The sequence below is a fragment of the Vigna unguiculata genome, chromosome 3 (assembly GCF_037176805.1).
Source record: "Vigna unguiculata cultivar grain cowpea cultivar isolate G323 ecotype 2 chromosome 3, ASM3717680v1, whole genome shotgun sequence".
NCBI classification, from domain to species: Eukaryota; Viridiplantae; Streptophyta; class Magnoliopsida; order Fabales; family Fabaceae; genus Vigna; species Vigna unguiculata.
Genome location: NC_140794.1, coordinates 32,919,787 through 32,929,834, shown reverse-complemented (window position 1 = coordinate 32,929,834; position 10,048 = coordinate 32,919,787).

Sequence of the window (10,048 nt, the reverse complement as noted above, 5' to 3'; positions counted from 1 at the left end):
ACATCCCCTGGATAAGCTTCGCGACCTGGTGGTCTTCGTAATAGAAGAGACATTTGCCGATAAGCCTGTGCTTGTTTGGAGAGATCGTCATAAATGATTAAAGTGTGACGTTCACGGTACATAAAATATTCAGCCAGAGCTGCTCCTGTATAAGGCGCGAGGTATTGTAATGTAGCTGGAGAATCCGCTGTTTCAGCTACTACAATAGTGTATTCCATTGCTCCTCTTTCTTGTAAGGTAGTCACCACTTGAGCCACAGAAGATGCTTTTTGACCAACAGCTACATAAACACATATTACATTTTGTCCCTGTTGATTGAGAATTGTATCTGTGGCTACTGCTGTTTTACCTGTTTGTCTATCTCCAATAATTAATTCTCGCTGGCCCCGTCCTATGGGGATCATCGAATCAATAGCAATAAGTCCTGTTTGGAGAGGCTCATATACCGAACGTCTTGAAATAATACCGGGAGCGGGAGATTCTATTAATCGAGATTCCGAAGCTGAAATTTCTCCTCGACCGTCAATTGGTTTAGCCAGGGCATTTATAACACGACTCAAATAAGCTTCACTTACAGGTATCTGAGCAATTCTTCCTGTTGCTTTTACTGAACTTCCCTCTTGTATCAGCAAACCATCACCCATTAATACAACACCAACATTTTTTGATTCCAAATTCAAAGCAATGCCTATAGTACCTTCTTCAAATTCCACCAATTCACCCGCCATTACTTCATCAAGACCATAAATACGAGCAATACCATCGCCTACTTGAAGTACGGTACCAGTATTTACAATTTTTACTTCTGTATTATATTGCTCAATGCGTTCACGGATAATTTTACTAATTTCATCTGCACGAATGGTTACCATGAAAATATCTTAAATTTATTTTTTATAAGAAAAAAATGATGCCTATACTCTATTGTATAATAGAAAGCCTAATCAGTTATTTTTTTATTTCATCATCCCAAACATGCCAATATTAGCACTAACAGTACGTAAATGTAACTCGTTGTTCAAGCAACTATTTAGAGTTCCTAGAGCTCCCTGTAAGGCTTGTTGTAAAACCCGCTGTCGAACTTGATTAATAACTCTTTGTTGTTCAAAATCAATAGCTTCGTTTTTGTAATTTTCTAATTGTTCCAAAGTCGTATAAATTGAATTAATTAAATTCAATTTTTCTCGTTTGATCTCAGAATAGCCATTCACCCGAAACAGATCTGCTTCTGTTTCAACTTTCCTTAAGCGGGCCTGGGCTTTTTCGAGCTGTTCAATGGCGTTTTCCTGTAATTCTTCTGAGTTTCGAATAGTTCTCCAGATTTTCTGTTTTCGATTATCTAATAAATCACGTAATGAAAGTAGACTCTCTTTCCATCCATTTCAAAATGTCTATGATCTCTTCCCGAACCAAACATGAATCTTTCGATTCATTTGGCTCTCACACTCAATTACTTATCGGAAATTTACCAATTTTTTATGTAATGAGCCTATCCTCTCTTCTCTATTCAAAGTGAAAACAATTACCAATATAAGACTAGAATATTCGGAGGACTCTTTTGACCAAACAAATATATGTCAACAAAGTTGTTTTTTTATTCAAATCCAAAGACTTCTTTTGAATTTATACATAGGTCATCCATCGATTACGCATCGTACAAAGGGGAGGTTTAAATTCACCCGTTTTTTATTTCTCGCCATAAATAGGATTCAAGCCATTTTTTTTATCGACATGAGTGTTTTATATCGAAAAAAAATCGAATAATTTTTTTGAAACCGTTTCCTTTCTGTATTAATATAGCGGTAGAAAGAGTACTACACTGCGTATAGACTTCAAACTCTTTTTAACCATGGTAATAGTCCAAAATTTTTGGTAAATAGAGAATCAAAGTGGATTACCAATAAAGCGCGAAATGCTATGGTTCTTTAAGATTTTTCTTAATTTATTCAAAAAAGAAAATGAATTCAGAAGTAATTCGCGGGATTCTGCACATTTTCTTAATTCTAACTAAACTAAAAAGTGCAGTTTGGTTAAATCCAATTTATTCTTTGAAATAAACAACTCGCACACACTCCCTTTCCAAAAAAAACCAGTAGACCTAACACTACACTAAGATTTATTGGATTTGTTGCTAAAATATCGGTATTAAACACGAAACTTCCGGCGGATGGCCAGGAGCCCAAACAAAGGAAAGAATCGGTTATATTTTTCATATGATCTCATCTCCTCTTATGAATAGACTAATTATCTTTCTAATATTCCTATTAGATAGATAATATAATAATCTAATTGGAATATATAATTATAGAATTTGATATAATTTGGATTGGTCAATCAATTGGAAGATTCCCTAAAAGAATGATACTTCTTAGAATTAGATACCAGTTCTTTTATCAATTGCAAAATCTATCTAGTTTGAACACTTTCAAAAAATTATCTTAAAAGAAATAAAATAAAAGAGGGGTTCATTGGACTAAACAAAAAGAAGAAAGAGGGTGAATAAGTATGTGAATACCTTTCAATTAGTCCTTCTCCTGTGTTCTTATCCGAACAGATAAAGAATTGTAGGAGTGAATTATTAATATAATTCGAAAAAGGAAGTCCACATATGTATTTTTATCTTTTTAGGATTAAACAAAAGGATTAGCAAATAAAAGTGCTAATGCTACAACCAGCCCGTAAATTGTTAAAGCTTCCATAAAAGCCAGACTAAGTAATAAAGTACCCCGTATTTTTCCCTCTGCCTCTGGTTGTCGTGCAATCCCCTCTACAGCTTGCCCTGCGGCAGTGCCTTGACCAACCCCAGGTCCAATAGAAGCAAGCCCTACGGCCAATCCAGCAGCAATAACAGAAGCGGCAGAAATAATTGGATTCATGAGAATTTCCTCGTAACCTACATATAAAAGAAAGAAATAGTTAATGATATAATCGACTAATAAATTCTGACTTCATTTTTCAATTACCAAGACTTTTTCAGTTAAAGTAATTAATAAAAATAAGAATTAAAAATTGAAAATAATAGTTATTAAACGAATTACTTCGAGATTTCTTTTTTCGTCTCGAACTACATAGTTTTGGGGGTGAATCTGTATAATCTTTGTTCTTCTCTTACCTTAATTTTGGAATCATTCTTTGAATTCTTCGTTTTTTTATACAATTTCTTTAGTTTTTTAATTTTCAATTCACAATTAGAGCTGAAACGCAAGGACTTTGCTTTTCTATCCCTATAGAAATTGACAGTAATAGCGAGGCCTTTTTTATATAGAAAAGATTAGTTATTTCAGATATATGGTTAGTTCATATAAAACTAGTTCATCTATAATATCATATCACATATACATAGGTTTCTTCTATGCTGTAAACTAATTTTCTTTGTGTTTTAGATTCAATCGAAATTGAAATTCATTCTTTGAAACCTAAAAAACCTTGACTGATCCCCTCACTTCTATTTTTTTTATCATGTTTTTTTTTAAGCTCCCCTTCCCTCTTTTCTTATTCTCTTATCCCATATGGATACAATCAATCTAAATAAATTCATTCGATTTCATTAATGTTTCAAAGAAATATAGGAAATTGGGTGATCTAAATGTTTTTAATTATCTTTTGATCAATTGTTGAATTAAATGTGAATCAAACGAGAATCTACTAACATTCTATATAGTATCTTTTTATCACACATTGTAAACGTAAATATCATACAGAATTCTAATTCTAGCTATTCATTTTTTTTGAATATCCAAACTAATATATACTAATCGAATAGATCTATCTATATCTATCTATATATCTATAGATAGATGTTTATTTTGTAGATTCTATTGAGCCACAATATATGTGTGGCAAGCTAAACAAAAAAGACTATTTTTGAGAAAACTAGTCAATGATGGCCTTCAATGGATTCACCTATATAAGCCGCAGCTAAAGTAGCAAAAATGAGAGCTTGAATACCGCTTGTGAATAATCCAAGGAACATGACAGGTATAGGAACTACTAAAGGTACTAAAGAAACAAGAACAACAACTACTAATTCATCAGCTAATATATTTCCGAAAAGTCGAAAACTAAGGGATAAGGGTTTTGTGAAATCTTCTAATATGTTAATCGGTAAAAGGATTGGAGTTGGTTGGATGTATTTACTAAAATAAGCTAATCCTTTTTTTGAAAGACCCGCATAGAAATATGCAACTGATGTAAGTAAAGCTAATGCAACGGTAGTATTTATATCATTTGTGGGTGCAGCTAACTCCCCATGAGGTAATTGGATGATTTTCCAAGGTAAAAGAGCCCCTGACCAATTAGAAACAAAAATAAATAGAAACAAAGTTCCAATAAAAGGAACCCACGGACCATATTCTTCTCCAATCTGAGTTTTGCTCACGTCTCGAATGAATTCAAGAACATATTCAAATAAATTCTGACCGAAAGTGGGAATGGTTTGCAGATTTCGAATAACTAGAATGGCTGAAACCAATAAGATAGCAATTACAACCCAAGAAGTAATAAGTACTTGGGCATGTACTAGGAAACCCCCTATTTGCCAATAGAAATGTTGACCTACTTCCACAGCAGATATATCGTATAATCTTTTTAATGTGTTGATAGAGCATAATAAAACATTCATATTGTCCTGTCCTCTAAAAAAAGAAGTTGAAAAAAGGGAATTATTTTTATTCAAACATCTCCTTTCCCTTTTGATTTGTCTACTTTCATTTTTGATTTTGAATACCGATACTAATTACATAAAATTTTTGTTTGTTTTCTATTTTCATTTTTGTGCAATTTCTTACTAGTATAGTAAGCGATTCCATAAATCTATGAACCCCTCGAAGCAAATTCAAGAATTTTTTATCTTATTATTAATCAAGAATTTCGTATATATCTAGACCGACCCTCACAAATTGCAAAAACTAATTTGTTAAGAATTAATCGAATTGAGGCTATAGCATCATCATTAGCTGGAATTGAAATATCAGCGAGGTCCGGGTCACTATTTGTATCAATTAAACAAATTGTTGGAATTTCCAAAGTTATACATTCTCGAAGAGCCGTATATTCTTCTTGTTGATCGACGATTATTACAATATCTGGTAAGCCCTTCATATATTTAATGCCGCCAAGATATGTTTCCAATTGAGCTAATTGTCTCTTCAATATAGCGGCATCTTTTTTTGGAAAACTATGAAATCTCCCCGTCTTTTGTTGCATTCTCAAGTCCCTGAACTTTTGAAGTCGTGTTTTTGTAGTATACCAATTCGTTAACATACCGCCGAGCCATTTTTTATTAACATAATGACACCGAGCTCTTATTGCAGCCCGCGCTACTGAATCAGCTGCTTTTTTTTTTGTACCAACAATTAAGAATTGTTTTCCCCCACTTGCTGCATCAAAAACTAAATCACAAGATTCTGATAAAAACCGAGCAGTTCTAATAAGATTTGTAATATGAATACCCTTACGCTTTGCAGAAATATAAGGTGACATTTTAGGATTCCATTTTCTAGTACCGTGGCCAAAATGAACACCAGCTTCCATCATCTCTTCCAAAATTATGTTCCAATATCTTTTTGTCATTTATAATTATCCCCACACTTTTCTTTCATTTCCAAATAGAAATTAGATCAATTTTTTGAAATGAAAGAAAGAGACCCAGTATACTGAAATAGAAAAAAATAAGTGTTCCGAAGGAACCTTCTCTTCTACTGAAAATTTGCCGTTGATAAAAAAAAGATCGGGCCATTTTTTCTATTTCATTGAATATGATTCGTTTATTTATTATGTTTCTTTTATTATACAAAATATATACAAAATAAAGTGACCGGAGATGAATACGACCTTAAGAATCATTATTTTAGGAATTCTTAAATCCTAGATTATTTTGATGTATCACATAAATTCTTTTTTTTGTTTCCGGGGTAATCTTGTTATATTGCCTTTGCTTTGAACGGTATATTATTCTTTTGAATCCAGTACCAACTGGCATCATTCCCCCTAAAACAACGTTCTCTTTCAGACCTTTCAACCAATCTATGCGACCCCGGAGAGCGGCTTTTGATAAAACTCTAGCAGTTTCTTGAAAACTTGCTTCAGATATGAAACTTTGAGTATTCAAAGATGTTTTTGTTATCCCCAATAATAGAACTCGATAGCAGATCGACTCTTCTAAGGAACGCCCAGCTCGTTCGGCCCGCAACAATCCAATTAGTTCGCCAGGCAAAAAAACATTAGACATTCCATCTTCTGAAACCAATACTTTTGATGTTATTTGACGCACAATAATTTCTATATGTCTATTATGAATGTGAACTCCCTGGGATCGATAAACTTTTTGAATTTGATTAACCAAAGAAATACGACTTTGCGCTATAGTTAGCTCAGCACTAATGAAGAATCCCCAAGGAATGCCAAGAATTCTTGTTATACGCCCATTCCAAGTATCCACTCTCTTTTCTAGGTTTATGGATATTGAATCAATCGAACGAACTTCCAATACCTGTTCTACTTTTGGAAGACCTTGTGTTATATCACCTGATCTCGATTTTTGATATATAAATGTAACTAATATATCTCCTTCAGAAAGTATTTCTCCATAATGACCATGAACAGTTGTTCCAGGAGTCGCCAAATAAGGGTTAGCCGATCTTATTCCTACAGAATCCATTTGAACAGTTAGAATTTGACCCGATTTAAGGTGTGGTTCATTTTTCGTTTGAACTATACATACATTTTCGCAAATAAATTGACCAAGACTTATTATGGGAAACGTTTTTTTTTCACAATAATTATGATGGAAAAAATGCCAATTCAAATAGAATGGATTTAAAAGGATGTTACTAGATAGATCAGATTTATAAATGATCTCGTTTTCGTCTATTAAATAATATTTTAATACTTGAAAAGTTTCTTTTAATTTGTCAAGTTGCCCGTTTTTATTTATCGAGATCTGATTATTAGTAATTAAAAGGTAAAAATAAAAATGGGCAACTTGAAGGGCTATTCCTAAAGGACCTAACGAATTTTGAATTGGAATCAGAGGATCTCTTTGAATTGGATTTATTTCTTCTTTTATCCCATTGTAATATTTTCCATCGTGGAATGATCGTATTTGAAAACAATTCGATGATGACAAAATTATTAAAGATCGGCATTTCTCATTTCTATTCAACAACATATGAATAGTTCCATGATTTTGACTAAGTGATTGTTGAACTTTTTCCCTCGGATCTATAAAAAAAAATGGATTGATGTTGGTCCAGTCCGACTCATTATCCAAGATAAATCTTGAACCGAGCGGATCTTTCCTTTTTCTTATATATGAAATATGGGATTTTCCTAAGTCCATTTTTAAGAAATATCTAACCAAACCTTTTATACTTAGTTCAACAAAAGAAGCATGCCCTTTTTCGATAGAAGACAATTTTTTGTCTTGATCCCAATTTAAGACTAAACAAGTCCGAACTAATTGAATACTTGTATTAGAATTAGAAATTCCCCGAATTGATTTTCCATTTCCAGAAAGAATATAATGAATAATTTGAAGTTCCAAATTATCTCTTTCTTGTAACATATCTTGGGAAAAAAATTGGATTAAATTGATCCTATCTTCTATTTCATATAAAATGACCGGTCGAACCAAAACAAAATACTTTTTTTTCATAATTGTGATCCATTGAGCATAGATCCAATTTTTCATTTTTTTTTTTGATCCTTTTGAATTTTTTTTTACCGTTCTCGGTGGTATCAACATGGCACTGTGCCGGGATATCTTATCCATTTCTCCGGGAAAATAGATATTCCCGGAAAATATTTTTAATTGAATCTTTTTTTTTTTCTTCTCCAATCGAACCAACCCGCTTACTTGACTTCTTATATTTACAGTGATTGGTGTATCTACTTCAATAATACTATTGTTCCGTACCATTATGGAAGAAAATTCTGGTAAAATATACACTTCTTCGGGAATGAAAAAAAATTGATCTACTTTAATTTGGTATTTTGTCTTAAATTCTTGAATTCCTGGATACTCGATTAAAAAATCCTCTTTTTTAAAAATGTAATTTATATCAATAGTCCTATATTTAGTAATACCCGAGCTCTGTGTTCGGTATTGAGGATCATCGAAATAAGCAAAAATACTATTTCTACGAAAAATACCATGGATTGGTATTTCAATCGAGATACTGGAATCTAACATTAGTGCTTTGTCTCGTTCTTGAATCGATTGGAATTGAAATGGAATAATGAATCGATTTCTCCGCCTCTTTGCTAATAAATCCGTAGTATCGTGAAAAATAGCAGGATGTGTAAAATGACAATGATCTTTACATAGGATTTGATTATTTTTTGAATAATCTGAAATCCTTCTTTCTTTTTTTTCAGAAGGAGTGAAACGAAACAAATTATGTCTTACTTTATTATTACTTGCTAAATGGTTACAAATATCTCTTTCTCCTGTAGAAAGATAATGAATGTTCAATTGATCTTGATCTTTTCGGGTTGAAAAAGAGACTGAAGCGGATCTGTCTGATTTTCCTGATAAAATCCATAAATGACTTGTTTTTGGTAAGATATGGACATTACTATATTTAAATTCTGATGCATGATACACATCCGTACTCCAATGCATTTCTCCTTCTAAGTCAGAATAAACATGTTTTCGAACTTTTTCTTTTAAATTAAAAGTATATGTTCCTGCGAGAATCTCGGCAATCACTTGTTCTGATTTTACATATTGATTATTTTGAACTAATAGAAAACTTTTTGGTGGAATAGTCACATTATGTATAATGTCACCATTTTCAATACTAACATACAAGTCTATATAACATAGAAAAGCAGGATGCCCGTGACGTGTACGTGTAGGATGAACCAAATCCTCATTGAATTTAATTTTTCCATTATAAGGTGCTCGCACCTGTTCGGCAGTCCCCCCTGTGAATACTCCGCCAGTATGAAAAGTTCTTAATGTTAATTGAGTGCCCGGTTCTCCAATGGATTGGCCCGCAATAATACCTACAGCTTCTCCTAATTCCACCAAGTGACCTTGAGTAGGACTTTGACCATAACACAATCGACAGATCCAAGATGTATTCCTACAGGTAAAAGGAGTTCGTATAGATATTGGTTGTGTTTGAAAGGTTTTCAATCGATTGAAAAGTCCAATTCCAATATCTTGATTTCTAATGGCAATGCATCGTGAACCTCTGTATATATCGTCTGCTAATACACGACCAATTAATGTTTGTGTCCAACTACTTTCCGGCATCGTTTCATTCTGGGTATTTACTGAAATTCCTCGAATGGTACCACAATCTGTTCGACGTATAACAATATGTTGAACCACTTCAACAAGTCTACGTGTAAGATATCCAGCATCTGATGTTCGTACAGCAGTATCTACAACCCCTTTACGAGCTCCGTAGCAAGAAATTATATATTCTGTTAAAGATAGCCCTTCGCGTAAATTGCTTTGAATAGGTAAATCAATCATTTGTCCTTGTGGATCCGACATTAATCCTCTCATACCTACTAATTGGTGTACTTGAGATGCATTTCCTCTAGCTCCCGAAAAGGACATTATATGGACTGGATTAAAAGGATCGGTCATTCTAAAATTAGGATTCATTTCTTGTCGAAAATATTCACTTGTAGCATACCATATCTCAATGGATTGGCGTAATTTTTCTACTGCATGTACATTTCCATAATGATGCTGTTTTTCCAAAATCAAATTTTGGTGTTCAGCATCTCGGACTAGCCATCCTTTCGAAGGTATTGTTAAAAGGTCATCAATTCCTAATGAAATGGATGTAGCCGTAGCTTGGCGGAATCCCAGAGTCTTGACTTGATCCAGGATATGTGATGTATATGCCATTCCGAAGTGATCTATTAATCTGCTAATAAGTCGTTTAATGGCAGTTCCACCTATCACTTTATTGTGAAACATTAGATTGGTCCGTTCTGCCATAAGTACCTCCCTATTCCACTCAGTGGGATTCATTCAGTTCAACAATGGATTTGAGTCAATGATTGAAAAACTGCCTTTTCTTTA